Genomic DNA, 18604 nt, shown 5'->3' on the forward strand with positions numbered 1-18604 from the left:
AAATCCACCAGTGGTGCACAGTGCCTGTCTGTGTTTGTTTCTAAAACGGAGTAAACGAAAAGGACATGGGCGGGGATATCTCTATTCATCATCCCTTCCCCTTTATGCCCAGGGCTGCTATAAAATATAAAGTACCAATAACAAACTCCAGACGATTGAATATGTTAGTCAATGAAAAGAACGGGTGATAATAAAATCCCAGAGACGATATGGAATGGAACACTTTAAGAACAGGAATTCCCATAGATAAAATAACCAAATTTCACTAAAAGAAAATACTATAAAATTTTAGCCATCATCATTATGATCATCAACGTGCAAGTATTGGTCCTCAATGGCTCGTTAGGGTCTCTAGCCATCTCCTTTTAGGTCTTGCAGGAAGTCGACGACCTCTTGGTGTATATGATAAGATCAATTTGGGAAATAAATTGTAGAGCATAAGGACATATTATATTATATACTTTTACAAACCATGGTAATTTACTTATGAGCACATAGCTCAGAAAAATCTTAACTTTACGATAAGACGAAAGAGAAAGCTTAAAGTTGTTGAAATTCGTTTCCTCAGATATGTAATTGCTTATGCACTAATGGATCATTAAAGAAATACTGATATTAGGAAAAATTGATGATGACGGACCTAAATTGTAGGCGTGTAAACTAGGGTTTAATTGAAAATGAGACATTACCACACAAATAATTGTCATAATGTAGCATACTGATAAGCAAAAGAAACATTGAACGATGCAGGGAGCCAGAAGATACACAATTCCATACATATTTCAAAGTGTTATTGAAGCCAGAATATACACGATTCAATAAATAGGCCTATATAAAAATGTTATCGAAGCCAGAAGATACACGATTCAATAAATATTTCAAAATGTTATCGAAGCCAGAAGATACACGATTCATTAAATATTTAAAAGTGTTATTAAAGCCAGAACATACACGATTCAATAAATATTTCAACATTTTATTAAAGCCGTAACATACAGTACACGATTCAATAAATATTTCAAAATGGTATTGAAGCCAGAAGATACACGATTCAATAAATATTTAAAATTGTTATTAAAGCCAGCACATACACGATTCAATAAATATTTCAAAATGTTATTAAAGCCAGAAGATACGTAATTGAAAAAAATATTTTAAAATGTCATTAAAGGCAGAACATACACGATTCAATAAATATTTCAAAAAGTTATTGAAGCCGGATGATACACGATTCAATAAATATTTCAAAATGTTGTTGAAGCCAGAAGATACACGATTAGATAAATATTTTAAAATGTTACCTAATAAAGCCAGAACATACACGATTCAACAAATATTTCAAAATTTTATTGAAGCAAAAAGATACACGATTGAATAAATATTTAAAAATGTTATTGAAGCCATACAGGATTCAATAAATATTTCAAAATGTTATTGAAGCCAGAAGATACACGATTTAATAAATATTTAAAAATGTTATTGAAGCAAAAAATACACGAATCAATAAATATTTCAAAATGTTATTGAACCCAGAAGATACACGATTCAATATTTTAAAATGTTACCTATTGAAGCCAGAACATACAGGATTCAATAAATATTTCAAAATGTTATTCAAGCCAGGACATACACGACTGAATAAATATTTCAAAATGTTAATTAAAGCGAGAACATACACGATTGAATAAATGTTTCAAAATGTTATTAAAGCCAGAACATACACGATTGAATAAATGTTTCAAAATGTTATTAAAGCCAGAACATATACGATTGAATAAATATTTAAAAATGTTATTAAAGGCAGAACATACATAATTCAATAAATATTTCAAAATATTATTGAAGCCAGAAGATACACGATTCAATAAATATTTCGAAATATGATTGACCTTTGTGAAATATGAATGACTAAACCGTGTAGAATATAATTTTATCATTTTAAGTGGAAGAGTCAGGCATATAAAGTGACGACTGAAGGGGAACGATTGAAGAGGTAAAGGACCGTAGAGTGCTGTAGAGCTATTGAGGGGACACAATTGTCTCGTCTTCAGCGTCTCCTAATATTATGCTGCCCCCGCAGATTAGTCACGCCAGTGGACAGGGTAGCTGCTGATCCTCGACTCACACATTATTCGTTGAGCACAATTGAATATTAGCAAGACGGGGCAGTTCCACGTGATTACGACGGGATTCAGCGCTGTCTAATGGGACCCGCGCTAATTGGGTTTGGGAGCGGCGCCGACGAGACAATTAGCACCGATCGCTCAAAATTATGTACCACATGTAATTCAATATCACATCGTCAAGAAGGATCGGAAGTCCTCCCGGAGTTAGACCATTGACACTGTTATTTAAAATGTATCAGAACGAGTCGATTATCACACCACCATCATTATCGTCGACACTATCAATATAATTTTATTATTACCAGTGATCAACATCATCATGTCAACAAAATCACTAATATCACCGTCTTCAACATCACTAATATCACCAATTTCAAAACCACTAATAATACCTTTTTCAGCACCATTAATGACATTATCTTCAACATCAATAGACCTAATATAACCACTTCAACATCAGTGAACTATAACACCACTAATATCAGCAATTTCAAAAACACTAATCATTGGCACTGTCATCTGCATTAGGTCATTGCCATTTCAATCACTTTCATTATAGTCATCATTACCATTGTCATCATTGTTATTGTCATCGGCATTAGGCCATTGTCATTGCTATCTTCACTCTCATTATAGTCATCATTACCATTTTCATCAATGTTATTGTCATTGTCATCTGCATTAGGTCTTTGTCATTTCTATCACTTTCATTGTAGTCATCATTACCATTGTTATCTTTGTTATTGTTATCAGCATTAGGCCTTTGCCATTGCTATCATCACTCTCATTATAATCATTACCATTTTTATCGTTGTTATTGTCATTGTCGTCTGCATTAGGTCATTGCCATTTCTATCACTTCCATTGTAGTCATCATTACTATTGTCATCATTGTTATTGTCATCGGCATCAGGCCATTGTCATTGCTATCTTTACTCTCATTATAGTCATCATTACCATTTTCATCATTGTTATTGTCATTGTCATCTGCATTAGGTCTTTGCCATTTCTGTCACTTTCATTATAGTCATCATTGCCATTGTCATCTTTGTTATTGTTATCGGCATTAGGTCATTGTCATTGCTATCTTCACTCTCATTATAGTCATCATTACCATTTTCATCAATGTTATTGTCATTGTCATCTGCATTAGGTCTTTGTCATTTCTATCACTTTCATTGTAGTCATCATTACCATTGTCATCTTTGTTATTGTTATCAGCATTAGGCCTTTGCCATTGCTATCATCACTCTCATTATAATCATTACCATTTTCATCATTGTTATTGTCACTGTTATCTGCATTAGATCTTGCCATTTCAATCACTGTCATTATAGGCATCATTACCATTGTCATCATTGTTATTGGCATCAACATTAGGCCATTGTCATTGCTATCATCACTCATAGTCATCATTACTATTTTCATCAGTGTTATTGTCATTGCCATCTGCATTTCTATCACTTTCATTATTGTCACCATTACCATTGTCTTCTTTGTTATTGTCATCAGCATTAGGCCATTGTCATTGCTATCATCACTCATTATAGTCAGCATTATCATTGTCATCGTTGTTATTGCCACCATCAGTGTCATCTACATTAGGTTATTGTCGTCCTAATAGAAATCATTGTAATTGTTATCATCACTCTTTCTAGTCATCTTTATCGTTGCCGTTATTGTTTTTGTCGTCAATGTCGTTTCTAACTATGATTACTGTGACTGTTACCGTGATTCTTTTCAGTCATCGTTACTATTGACATCGGCATCTTTGCCATTGACATTGTCGATCTCATTACGGTTGTCATCATTCTCATTCTTGTCGTTATCATATTTATCGTATTGGCATCGCTATAGTTGTCACTATTACCGTTATCATTATTGCGGTGATCATAATTGTAAATATTGTCATTCATGATTGTCGTTATTGTCTTATTTTGTATTCATCTTCATTGCTAACTTTATTACTGTATATTTCATATGATTCACCGGTCACTACAGTTCGCTTCTTAGAAAAATGACAGAGACTGGCTTGCAGATAGTTGTAAAGGACAGCGAGGTTGCGGAAGCGTGTGGTCAGTATGAGGAAACCGCACTTTAGCTAAGAATACGGAGCTACAGTAGCACATCACATGTTGTAGTTGAAAGATTGCCACATCAACCAGACGCTGTACAGTCAGTTTAATCTTCCTACTGGAATAGAATCTAATAATATAAATGCATTTCCATTTCAGCGCCAAGGAAAATGTCGCAATTTCAGTATAATAGTGTCACTTCTTCCAGTTAACCGACAAGGAATTTGATTTCCAAAGTTTTCCTCAAGAAGTTATGGCTTATAGTTTTATCTGTCTGTCTGTCTACCTATCTGTCTGTCTGTTCGTCCGTCCATCTATCTCTGTCTGTCTGTCTATCTGTCTCTCTATCTATCTATCTATCTATCTATCTATCTATCTATCTATCTATCTATCTATCTATCTATCTATCTATCTATCTATCTATCTATCTATCTATCTATCTATCTATCTATCTATCTATCTATCTATCTATCTATCTATCTATCTATCTATCTATCTATCTATCTATCTATCTATCTATCTATCTATCTATCTATCTATCTATCTATCTATCTATCTATCTATCTATCTATCTATCTATCTATCTATCTATCTATCTATCTATCTATCTATCTATCTATCTATCTATCTATCTATCTATCTATCTATCTATCTATCTATCTATCTATCTATCTATCTATCTATCTATCTATCTATCTATCTATCTATCTATCTATCTATCTATCTATCTATCTATCTATCTATCTATCTATCTATCTATCTATCTATCTATCTATCTATCTATCTATCTATCTATCTATCTATCTATCTATCTATCTATCTATCTATCTATCTATCTATCTATCTATCTATCTATCTATCTATCCATCCATCTATTTATATTTATTTACTTATTTTATTATTTATTTATTTATTCATTCATTCATTCAATTACATAATTTTACAATAAGAGTGCGAAAAAAAAAATAATTGCAAGCGTTTTCGACTAACGTTTGCTTATTTATTGCATTAATAGTGAGAATTATTCCGAATGTTTCTGTTCAAGTTCAATTAAATATTACTCTTCATCCCACTCAGAAGGCAAAAGATTAAGGTCGGCAACTATTAGGTGGTGAAGCTATGAACTCTTATATTCTTCCACGGATGATTCACTTAATCATTCGTAAACATTCTTGGACCAGACCACCGAGTTAGCAAAATTTCTACCTGGGGACAATTTCACAATTTCTAATCACTAGATTATGCACCAATATGCACTGAACGGGAATTCATTTCATGAACACTCGTACTAGTACGAGATCACTCTTACTTCCAGTCCACCCTTATACAGAGCGCAGCCAATGTCTGCATTCCGCTCTCGAGCTGTGAGCCGACTCGGAGAGCGCAAACCTTGTACAGGCCTGGTTTAACACTTATATATTTCAAATCTCAATTAATTACACAGCCTACATTGGAATCCGAAAAAAAAATATAATTTTTTGTGCAATTCTTAGAATAAAGATTTCACGTTCTTTAGAGCACAGTAGTAGTGTTCTTATTTTCGCATGTCTTGTCATTTTCATTTAAGGCATTTTTTTATATCTACATTTTTCATTGACGTCATTTAAAAGTTCAGGGGGACATGTTTAATTGCATCCTAGACGAAAAAACTGTGTGACTTGGTCTATGATATGTTCAATAAATATATAACTACCAATGTGATTAGCATTACAGTTCTGTTACGAATATTAACGGGTCACCTTCAAAATGCGTGCATTGCTGGGAACGTCCGCTGATGGAAATGGATCGGATATTGCGACAAGTTGAGTTCTCTGTAACGATAAAGTCGAGAATGCATTCAGGACGCAAGCCTCTAATACAGTTGACTAGTCCATTTAATAAGATATTGCAACCACTAATAAAGTTATCGAAGGAGGGGGCCGGAACTGAGTGAGGTGGAAGTAGAAGGAGAGATATAACCGGCGGACTGGCAGTAAGACATCAGAGTGCTGGCTGAACGCGATTCAAGACGGTCTGCCTGCCACACCAATCAAAGTTTCCGCGTCCTCTCTACTGCACACGAAGTAAGTTACTTTTACTTTATATCACTCATACTAGTTAACGGAGTGAGATCTTGTGTCATACACTAAAGACTACAGCATATGTCATTTGTATCCGTGGCTTACTGAAATTCTATAGTAAAGTCAGAAGGAATAGGCGGCTTCCGTATTACTCCTTAACGCTACTTTCCCTCCAAAAAATCCTTGATCCAGTAGATTACATTTGTGCCAACTATTTTATATGGTCTATCATAAGCGCCAATGGCGACATAACTAAAGCACCTAACGTAAACATAACAATAGCGATAAATGATGGCATCATAAGGAAGATTTGGCAACGCCACTGCACAATAAAGATTTATTATCAAATGTACTATAGATATAGGTGATAGTAAAAGTATGAATATTATTAAATATCCCTCTAGTTTTTAATTTCAAATATAAAATATGAAAATTTAATTAATGAATTTAGTTTTCTTATACAGATCTTGTTTTCGGTTGATTACATTTCCGCCAACAATTCGACTCTCCCAAGTACTAACATTGTAACTCAATTTGTTATGGTTTTGAGTTGTCCTAGTTAATATGGTCTTAAATTGTTTCTTTTTCTCCAAGTACTCTCATTGTAACTCTAAACCTCCCCAATTGTATGTAAAATCTTATTGTTACATTACATATCTTTATACACTGATTTACACGATCATTTTAAAACTTCATTTTCATCTCCTGAAAAATGTAAGAAAGTGAGTTACAATGTTAGTACTTGTGAGGGTCGAATTGTTTATAATTAAGGACTATCATAAGCGCCAATGGCGACATAACGGAAGCGCTAACGTAAACATAATAATAGTGATAAATGAAAGCACCTTAAGAAAAATTTTGCAACAGTACTACATAAAGTCCACACCTGTGGAGTAACGGTTAGCGCGTCTGGCCGCGAAACCAGGTGGCCCGGGTTCGAATCCCGGTCGGGGGTTTTCCCGGGATTTTCCCTCAACCCAATATGAGCAAATGCTGGGTAACTATCGGTGCTGGACCCCGAACTCATTTCACCGGCATTAACACCTTCATATCAATCAGACGCTAAATAACCTGAGATGTTGATACAGCGTCGTAAAATAACCCAATAAAATAAAAAAAGTACTACATAAAAAGATTTATTATCAAATGTTCTCAGTGAAACTTACAGAAGAGTCCGTATAGGCCAGTTTCTATTTGATGATTTTCCAATTCACTGCGGGCTAAAGCAAGGAGATGCACTATCACCTTTACTTTTTAACTTCGCTCTAGAATATGCCATTAGGAAAGTTCAGGATAACAGACATGGTTTAGAATTGAACGGGTTACATCAGCTTCTTGTCTATGCGGATGACGTGAATATGTTAGGAGAAAATCCACAAACGGTTAGGGAAAACACAGATATTTTACTTGAAGCAAATAAAACGATAGGTTTGGAAGTAAATCGAAAAGACAAAGTATATGATTATGTCTCGTGACCAGAATATTGAACGAAATGGAAACATAAAATTGGAGGTGGAAAAATTCAAATATCTTGGAGCAACAGTAACAAATATAAATGACACTCGGAAGGAAATTAAAAGCAGAATAAAATTATATGGAAAATATCTGTTATTATTCGGTTGAGAAACTTTTGTCATCTAGTCTGCTGTCAAAAAATCTGAAAGTTAGAATTTATAAAACACATATATTACCGGTTGCTCTGTATGGTTGTAAAACTTGGACTCTCACTTTGAGAGAGGAACAGAGATTAAGGGTATTTGAGAATTTGGTTCTTAGGAAAATATTTGGGGCTAAGAGGGATGAAGTTACAGGACAATGGAGAAAGTTACACAACGCAGAACTACACGCATTGTATTCTTCACCTGACATAATTAGCATTATTAAATCCAGACGTTTGAGATGGGCAGGGCATGTAGCACGTATGGGCGAATCCAGAAATGCATATAGAGTGTTAGTTGGGAGATCGGAGGGGAATAGACCTTTGGGGAGACCGAGACGTAGGTGGGAATATAATATTAAAATGGTTTTTAGGGAGGTGGGATATAATGATAGAGAGTGAATTAATCTTGCACAGGATAGGGACCGATGGCGGGCTTATGTGAGGGCGGCAATGAACTTGCGGGTTCCTTAAAAGCCATAAGTAAGTTGTTTTATTAAATGTACTATAGATAAAGGTGATAGTGAAAGTACGAATATTATCCAATATCCGTCTGGTCTTTAATTTCCAATATAAAATATGAAAATTAATTAATGAATTTAGTCTTAATGTACAGATCTTATAACTTTTCTTTCTTTCTTTCTTTCTTTCTTTCTTTCAGTTTAACCTCTCCCTCCTAGGTGCATTTACACGACCCACGCCACCCGGGCCTTACAGGGTCGCGATCTGTCGGGAGAGGTATTAAGCTATGGATCACATACATACTTTTTTGACCACACAAGGACATGGAGGGCCTCCCTGGATGAGGGATCAGCTCAATGCCAGGGCCACCTCCGATACAACACAAACATTTAAGACATTACACATCATTCACTCACACATATGAAAGGATTAAGGGAAGGATCGCCGTCCATGGCCGGACTTTCAAGAGGTACAATCCCGGCATTTGCCTGGAAATAACTGAGGAAACCATGGAAAACCTCAGTTAGGATTGCCGACCCCTGGGATGATCTTAAACGTAATGTCGCAAATTGAAAATAATTTTATTGTATATAAAAATAATACCCATAATCATTAATATTCTTACCATCAACATCATTATCATCAGCATCAAATATAAATTGTAAAGAATAATCGGTTCATTAAGTTACATAAAAATAATTTAAAAACGTTTACTGTTAATCACTATCCATTTCAGAACTGCGACTCTTTAAATTTACAATTCTCAATAATATGGCATGTCTGTACTCGGAGAAAATGAAGCACATTAGAATAACTGACATTCTGACGGAACGATATGAAGTTCAGATACTCGGGCCATAAACCACAGGGAAAGTTGTAGGGTGGGGTGTTCTTCTGTACTGTCAGAAACCTGCCTATTCTTTCGGCCCCTACTATAATAATTTCGATCATCCGGTCAACAATCTAACACGACTTGATTTCTGGACTTTACAAAATAAATCGGAGTCTGACGTGCTAGGTGCTAATTGGATAAGGAAGCGAAAGAACTCAAAATAACAAGGACTGGGTATACTTGGCTCTGTGGATAACGTAAGGGCTTCCTGTTAAAAAAAATATGGTTTGTTTAGCGACGCTCGCAACTGCGGAGGTTATATCAGCGTCGCCGTTGTGCCGCAGTTTAGTTACTCAGGAGTTCTTTTACATGCCAGTAAATTTACTGACATGGACCTATCGCATATAAACACACTTAAATGCTATCGAACTGGGCCGGGATCGAACCCGGAACCTCGAGCAAAGAAGGCCAGCGCTATACCCACTACACTACTGCTTCCTGTTAAAGCGGCCCTTGATTCGACTCCCGGAAAAGACAAGAAAAGATATTCATCTTCCTTCCACAGCACTGAGAGTTTGTCCCTTGTCATGTGTCGTCCTTTGTAGTCTTGTATCGTGCTCACCACCCGACTAGAGTGGTCCGCAATGTGAACTTATCTTCATGTGAGTCCAAAGATATATCTGTACTCTCCCATATTCAGTCTTGAACTGTGAATGTTACTATTTCTTACAGATAAGAAAGCATATTATTCGGCGATGTATGCAATGGAGAAGAAAAAGAACTGGTCACCCTACCCCATTATCTCCTGGTCTAGTTTCCTTAGGAATGGTGTCATTTGGTATCACTTTTGAGGTTCAGATCTATCTTCGGACAGTTGACTAAACAGCAAAAGTCTGTCAGCTTCGGAACTATACGTGTACTGACCATAATGTTTTTTTAGTGATATGTATTCTGTTCGCAATATATTCAGATTGTGCGTAAATACAGCTGAACATTATGTTGAAAGATGCAAGCTGTAGCGACGTAGTGGAATTAAATGACGATTCGATAAGGTAGTCTGTATGCTAAGTTATGAAAGGAGTGTCTCTCTTGAAAATATTTTATTGAAATTAATTATAGTTATCATTGTCTTTCACGCCTTACGCAGCAATAATTTTATTTATACTAATTATTTGGATATTTTTCGTTTTATCTTACACCCCATGCTTCTTCTTCTTATTGATCGATAGTTATTTATTTTATAGAACAATATCATAGTGTCAATTTTTTGGGGATGGAATATCCATTTACTTATTTCTGTATTCCTTTATTTTTGTTATTAAACCAAATATTTTAAATTTCATTATGTATGAAGTTTCCGATAAGCAAGTTATAATCTTAAATATTGAATAAATTAAACAGTCTTTGCTTATCTAGTATTACATTTATAGCATTAACGTTTTCAGTACGTGTGTACCATTTTCAAATGCGAATACCTGTTACATTTAAATAGGTCTGCTTGATTGTGGAATTGGAACATTCATGAACATCATTGATGCTGTTAATAAACTACATAAAAACACATTGAGGATGAAATAGATAAAATATATATGTTAACAATAGTTATATATTTTATCTATTGTTAACATATATATTTTATCTATTTCATCCTCATTGTGTTTTAATGTAGTTTATTAACAGCATCAATGATGTTCATGAATGTCCTAATTCCACAGTTAAGCAGACCTATTTAAATGTAACAGGCATTCGCATTTGAAAATGGTACACACGTACTGAAAACGTTAATGCTATAAATGTAATACTAGATAAGCACAGACTGTTTAATTTATTCAATACTTAACAAATATTTTTAGTTCATTACGTACACTCGTATAGTAGGTCTATGTCTACATTTCTTTCACGCTCTACATTTCGGTATCCTTGTATTGTCCTAAAAATTCAATTTTGTTTATAGAGTGTAAAATTATTACGTAAATGTATAATTACCATCATGGTAAGAAATTTATTACTTGATATTTGATTTAACATTATGTGCGTAACTGGTAACTACTTTATTTCCACAGTAGAAACGTCTTTCTAATGCGCAAAGACAGATTTCGGTTTCCAGGAAACATCGTGTTGCTTCATCTAAGAAACATGTCCCATTATTGTGCCGCAGTTTCCTTAACACGCAGAGCGTAAATCTAGTGAATTGCTGCCGTGACAGAAGTAAACAAATATAAAGTAGTGTGCTAAGCCTTGAGCACTTGACCTGAGTCAACTAGTGTATTATTTATTTAGTTTTGGTGCTCGTTTAAACTTGAGTTCTCGTTTCATTTCCTTTATAATATTGTTAAATAGTGAGTGATAAAGTACACATTACTGTGCTAGGGGAGAATCAATTGCCCCTTGAGGAATGTGACAGGTAATCACAGCTGCCCATTAGGCAATATGTATCAACAGACTGGTCCAGTACTCTGTAAATAGCCGTATGGTCAACACTAAACATTAGACAGCATACTGGTGAGTGCTTTTTTAGTGTAGCCTTACGTCACATCGCTACTCATGGACTACATGTGTACTTCTAAAATTTTCTGCTACCTTCTAATAAATTAAATTATTATTATTATTATTATTATTATTATTATTATTATTATTATTATTATTATTATTATTGCTATTACTACACTACTACTACCACCACCACCACCACCACCACTACTCTACTACTACTACTACCACCACCACCACTACCACTATTACTACTACCACCACCACTACTACTACCACCACCACCACTACTACTACTACCACCACCACTACTACCACCACCACCACCACCACCACCACTACTACTACCACCACTAATACTGCTACTACTAATACTACTACTACCACTAATACTAGTAATCTACTACTACCACTACTACTACCACTACTACCACTACTACTACTACTACTACTACTACTACTTTTATTATTATTATTATTACTGTATGTAATGTCTGAGGTCTTTTCCTTCCTGGAGTGTCAACAGAAACATTGGTAGCCTGCTGTTCTTCGTGTTTAAATTTTTTTCTTGTATTTATTTTTGTACACCGGTTTATATTTTTATCGTGGTTTCTATTTAGTTAACTCTCATTACATCCTCTTACAAAGAGGGCAGTCTTAAGTGAGTCGAAAAGAAGGACCTATTAGTCATGCTGGATTTTCTGGGCAAGAAGTACTGTGAGTTTTATCGGGAAATTTGTGCTTAAAAAATAAGAAGTGGCATACATTTTTTTTGTTTGAAGTCATAAATTCATTCTTCTTCTTTGATTTTTAATTAATTTCGTACAAGCAAAATAAAGTTTTATAAGATATCTGATTGCTGTTGTTCTTCGAACAGAAATGCAGTTTTTTGTAATCAGATAATTTTCTGATGTTCCATAAGCAATAATATATATTTTTTTTTTGTAATAAACTATGCTTTATGGCGTTCTCAAAACTATTTTTCGCCTCGTCGTTTTTATGACTTAGAACCTTTCCCATGTCAGCGCCTCATTTCACTTTCATTATCAATGGTTTCAAAATGTGTATCGTTCACACTTGTGAAGTAACGGTTAGTGCGTCTGACCGCGAAATCAGGTGCCCGGGTTCGAATCCCGGTCGGGTTTAGTTACCTGGTTGAGATTTTTCTGGTATTTTCCCTCAACTCAATAAGAGCAAATGCTGGGTAACTATAGGTGCTGGACCCCATACTCATTTTACCGGCATTATCACCTCCATTATTCATTCAGATGCTTAATAACCTGAGATGTTGATACAGCGTCGTAAAATAACCCAATAAAAATAGATATCGTCTTTGAGGACATTGTTTATGCTTAAATTTAATTTAATGATTATAACTATAACTTGGTTTTAATCAATTTTCATGAAGTCTTCGCACTTTCACAGACTTTTCTGATGCAATTTTTGGCCGTTTATAAATAAGTGAATTTCGGTAACAGTCTTACTTGTCTTGTATGATGTACTTTCTTACCATAAGACAGTTTAATTTAAGCTCTATTTTTTTTAGAGGAAAAAGTGCAAAATTCAACATTGCTGCAAATTCCGAAAGCATACTTACAATTAGACTACCATAAAAATATTGATCTTTGTAAGGTGGTTCCCAGAGAAACCATTCTCTAGCGTTGGTGCATTGCGATATACTGTAGTGGCTGTAAGAGCTTGAAATACCATCAAAATTCTGTCTCTATCGCTGTTGTCACAAAACTCTTTACCATGCAAAATGTTATTGCGTATCGACAGGCTAACTGGACCGTTGGAAGCCGATAGTGGAATAGGAAGTTTTTGTAATGTAAACAAAAACACTCGGCAATGTAAACAGGAAAATAATGTCATTTTTCATCATCTCTTTATCTCGGTATTAGCCATAGGAAGCCCAATTCCTCGACCAGTTATATGTATAAAAAAAACAGTCTCTCATTGTTGTTCCATGTCCAGTATGTACTCTATAGGCCGCTCTTGGCAGAGTTGACCGTCACTAAATAAACGCACCCCTTCCCCGCACCAAGCCTCCAGCATGGAGCTACCAGCCAAGAGAAGTTAATTTCCTAAAATAAGAGCATTTGGAATGCTGGTAGACTTCCGTGTACTTCTTTCTTTAGTACACTGAGCGAAACTGAGGACATTGATTCTGCTCGAAGATTCTCACATAGTCGCCAGTTCAAGTCCGTGCGAGTCCGAATTAAATTTGGGGAGGTCAGATTTTCTCGAGTTTTTTGTCTCGCCATTCCACGAATTCATCAACACCACTACTACTTATTTAGTAATAATAAGCATAAAGACAACCTAAAACTAAACTTAATATCACAATAAGAATGGACATCCTACTTTAAAGATCTTTGGACAGAACAAACAGATGAAGAGGAAACAATTTTGACACTAATAGATGAAAATGTAGATTCAATTTCTTTTTAATAATTAGAAACTACTATCAATAATTGTAACAATAAAAAACACCTGGCATAGATAATATCAATAATGAATTAATTAAATATGCATCAATTCAATTAATGTATCGACTCTTATATCTGTTGAACATTTGTTGGAAGACTGAACACATCCCTATAGAATGGAGAATGGCAAAAATGTATCCAATTTATAAGAAGGGAGACCGTCAAAACTATGAAAACTAGAGAGACGTGTTTTGGGGATTTGTTATAAAATTTGTTCATATATCGATGGCTCAGAACCAGACTGTTCCAAGTCCATTTTACTATTTTTTTTTCAGTAGAGCTATTTTAAGCTCCTGACATTCAAAGTTTCGTGAAAAAATTTGGAGTAGCTTCATAGCAACCTTATGGAGAGGAACATTTACAATTTTGTTAGATTCATATATGCAGACAAGAACTGGAATACAATGAAACACAGATTTCTTTCTTATAAAAAGCTGGACTTAGAACAGACTGGTTCTCAGCCATCGATATATTAAAAACTCGTTTTAATTTAATAATGGAGAATACTATTCAAGAAGTCCAAAATTGATTCAAGAAAGGCAGATTCTATTCAAATTGTATATTTACTAGTAATCAGATATTTGAGAAACACAGAGAATATAACATAGAGACCTACCAACTTTTCTACTATGCATAGATTTTGAAAAAGCCTTTGATAAAGTTAATAGAAATAGATTATGGAATATTATGAAACAGAAAGGTTTACCTCAACATTTAATAATTGTAATAAGACAAGATATTAATAAAAACTGGAATGAAAAATAGAACACATATAACGGCAACCATAAATAGAGGTGTAAGGCAGGGATGTCCGCTGTCTCCTTCCCTTTTTAATGTCTATACTGACTATGCTATTTATAATTGGAAGACAAACCTAGAATCACATTTTAAAACAAAAAAATAAATATTTAGATACACTACTTTTTGCAGATGACTAAATTCATAGACTAAGAAAGAACCGTTTCTTTGGGTGGGGGCGGGCAAAGCAAAACCATAGAATCCCCATATAACGGGGTTATAGGGGACACCTTTACCTCTTTCCCCCGTTATAGCTTGACCGTGGTACAGTGTATCGAAATATGATCATTTAATAAAGGTACCGGACATTTTTAGGCTAATCATTTAATTTCATTTCATTTCAATAAAGGTATTTTCGGGGCATGTTTCTTACAGTGTTACATCCATATCCGCAATGTTTCGGACCGAGTTGTATAGGGCATCAACTGTAGATCTACTACAAATTATAATAGGACATAACTTAAAACAGTCTTCCTCTTTTTCTCTCTCATACAGAAACACATGCATACATCAATAAAACTACGTAACAGAAGCTCTTTTATATCAAGTTTACCTTCCTGACGATATCATATGAAATGTAAACTCTAATTATTTTATTTCATCTTGTCTTTAAGTTTACACATTATACCGAAATCACTTTTCTTTTTTCTGCATTGTTGTGCAGTATGTCATTCATATTTCTCCAAGTGGCAGCCTGAACATCTGCAGACTTCTAATACATGAGTACAGGCTGTTACAAAAGAAACATTACAGTGCTTTTATTCCTCAAATGAGGTATAGAAATTCTTATACATTCAGAAATTTAAAATAAATATTATAGTCCAGACACATGATCTGAAGACATTAATTTTCCAATTTAAGCACAGAAACTTAATCATAAAAAAAAGCAGAAAGATCTTTTGAATTCAATATTTCCTAACGTTAATAGAAAAAAAGAGTTGAGACAAGTTTGGGGAGGCAGTGCCCTCCTCCCCATAACTCCGCCTATGACCAGGTTCTTACATCTAGCTCAGAAGATGATTTACAGAAGGCTACATTATTTTTTTTAATTATAATATTAATATTACATCAATGAAGAAAACTAAAGTTTTAAGTTTTAAAGGGCCAGATAAATTACGAGCCAAAATTATTTTGAATGGGAAATCTATTGAACAATTGAATAGCTTTAAGTATCTAGGCTGTGATATTTCCTACTTTAAGAAAAAAGACCGCTCTAATAAGCTTAGTAAATTTAACTTTATATATGGTACAATTAAGAGACCACTAAAATACACTAGAAGAGGAACTAAATTAAAGTTTTACAAGGTAATAGCCGCCCCTATATTGCTGTATGGCTGTGAGTTTTGAACTCTAACAAAAAAAAAAGGAAGAAAAAGTCATAGAGGCAGCCGAAATAAAGTTTCTAAGAAGTGGCCGGTTGCACGCGTTTGGATAAAAGGAAAGAAGAAGATGTCAGGAATGAATTAAATATTTATAAACTAATGGATAAAATAGAGCAATATAGGAACACTTGGAGGGAGTATGTTCAGAGAATGGAAGTAGGCCGAATGCCGAAAATTATTTTGATTTATAATCCAAGAGGTAGAAGAGGTGTCGGTAGGCCGAGGAAGAGATGGATCCAAAACTTCAATTGAAAACTATGAGATCGGAACGAGCCTTAATGGCTTAACCCGTGAAATGATGATGATGATGATGATGGTCTATATGTATTTATTTGCACTGCAAGTGGGCAAACACCCGGTGGCAGTGGTACACACAATAAAAACAATACACAGTAAAATTAGAATACACAATACAATTAATACACAATAATAATTGTAATTAATTAATTAATAATAATAATAATACATGAAATAACCTAATTAATAAGTGAACCTAATTTTAGTTTACAATCTACATATGTATAGGCCCTACATAAGTTTCACATTGGTATTCATAATAATCTTCCACTTTACTCTCATCTCACTCACTGTACTGGCACTGACACATTTCACTGACAGTTTAGAACACATTTCACTGACACTATAGAACACATTTCATTAACACTATAAATTATCACTGATCGAAACTATTCACAGCACTGTAAAACCATAACTTTACTGATACAACTGTTCAAATGAGACAAACAATTGCACCCTTATTCATACTTATAAACATAACTATATTTTAACTAAAAATTTGTAGTCTAAGACCATCTTACAGGCTATTTTTTAATAATTTACAATTAAAACCAAGGGAATAACTAGTCAGACTAAGTAAATTCATGTCACCTTAAAAATAAATAATAATAATAATAATAGTAATAATAATAATAATAATAATAATAATAATAATAATAATAATAATAATAATAATAATAATGGCTTTATTTAACCTGGCAGAGTTAAGGCCTTAAGGCCTTCTCTTACACTCAACCAGGATTAAAACTTGCTTACACAGTTGATCATAAAACTTGATCAGAATTAAGTAATTACATACTGATTACATAATGAGATCAAAAGAGGTAGTTACATAAAATTTACCTCATAAATTAAAAATAAACATAGTGAAATACATATTAATTTGTTAGAATCAAATGCGAATCACATAAAAACAGAAGCCGATAATTCAATAAACAAAGAAAAATGTACACAGTAAAAATAAAAATAAACACATTAGTATACATATTAATATTAGATTACAATTAAGTGGGATTTACATAATTAAATCAGAAACCGACAATTGAATAAAATGTACACAAAAAATAGATTAATAATAAAAAACAACAACACAGTGGGATACATATTGGCGTTAAGTGATAAATAAACACGATTTAGATAATAAAAATAAGAAAAAAAAGTAATAAATAAAGTGGAACACATTTGCAACACGTTAGGTCTGGCAACTCATCATAAGATACTTTTATAATTTACATTTAAAGAAAATTAATTTTAATTTACACTTTATACACAAATTTTAAAGTTATTTTTTAATCTCCTTAAGGAAGGACAGCCCTCAAAGACAGCTGCAGGTGGGTCATTCCAATCATTTATAGTTGGATTTAAAAATGAGAATTTACCTACATCAGTTTTCTGTTTTCTGTTAATAATAATAATAATAATAATAATAATAATAATAATAATAATAATAATAATAGTAATAATAATAATAAAAATACTGATATCCAGAGCTCAAACAAGCTCCATCTAGACAACCGAATTATAGTTGCAGTCCCGGTTAGGTTTAGGATTTTTCATTGAAAAATCAATAGTGACGCATGTGGCGGACAAGGTCGCAGTTGGGTTTTTCTCGATGTTCTCACGTTTTCCCCATATTAGACATCTACATAATTCCGTCACCATTTCTCCTTTTCGTCATCATTCCATAATATCCGATCGCCAGCTGGAGACGCACGGAGTGGGCTGGCCTAGAGACGAGGGGGTTACCTGCTCGAAACCTGGCTACTCAGCGAACCTTAGTGTAGTCAGCCGGTGTGGGTTTGGGAATACTCCTAGCTTGAGGTTAGCGCAATAGATCGTAATAGGTCGCAGTGCTGGGACATAGTGCCCCACTCTCGAATCTCATTCTATTCTATCGTGCTCGTGTCCTGACTCTACTCATTTCTTACAAAATTTA

At 34.1% G+C, this 18604-nt stretch overlaps 1 protein-coding gene across 1 annotated transcript in view; it reads left to right on the forward strand.

Annotated features, from left to right (window-relative positions):
- Nucleotides 1-6121: 6121 nt before the first annotated feature.
- The window catches only part of LOC138712020 (hemocyte protein-glutamine gamma-glutamyltransferase-like), a 116905-nt gene continuing 104422 nt past the window's right edge, over nucleotides 6122-18604 (forward strand). Inside the window, exon 1 of the mRNA XM_069843404.1 lies at nucleotides 6122-6264. The gene's annotated coding sequence lies outside the window, so the exon portion shown is untranslated. The remainder of the gene's footprint in view (nucleotides 6265-18604) is intronic.

Source organism: Periplaneta americana, chromosome 13 (assembly GCF_040183065.1).
Source record: "Periplaneta americana isolate PAMFEO1 chromosome 13, P.americana_PAMFEO1_priV1, whole genome shotgun sequence".
Classification (NCBI taxonomy): Eukaryota; Metazoa; Arthropoda; class Insecta; order Blattodea; family Blattidae; genus Periplaneta; species Periplaneta americana.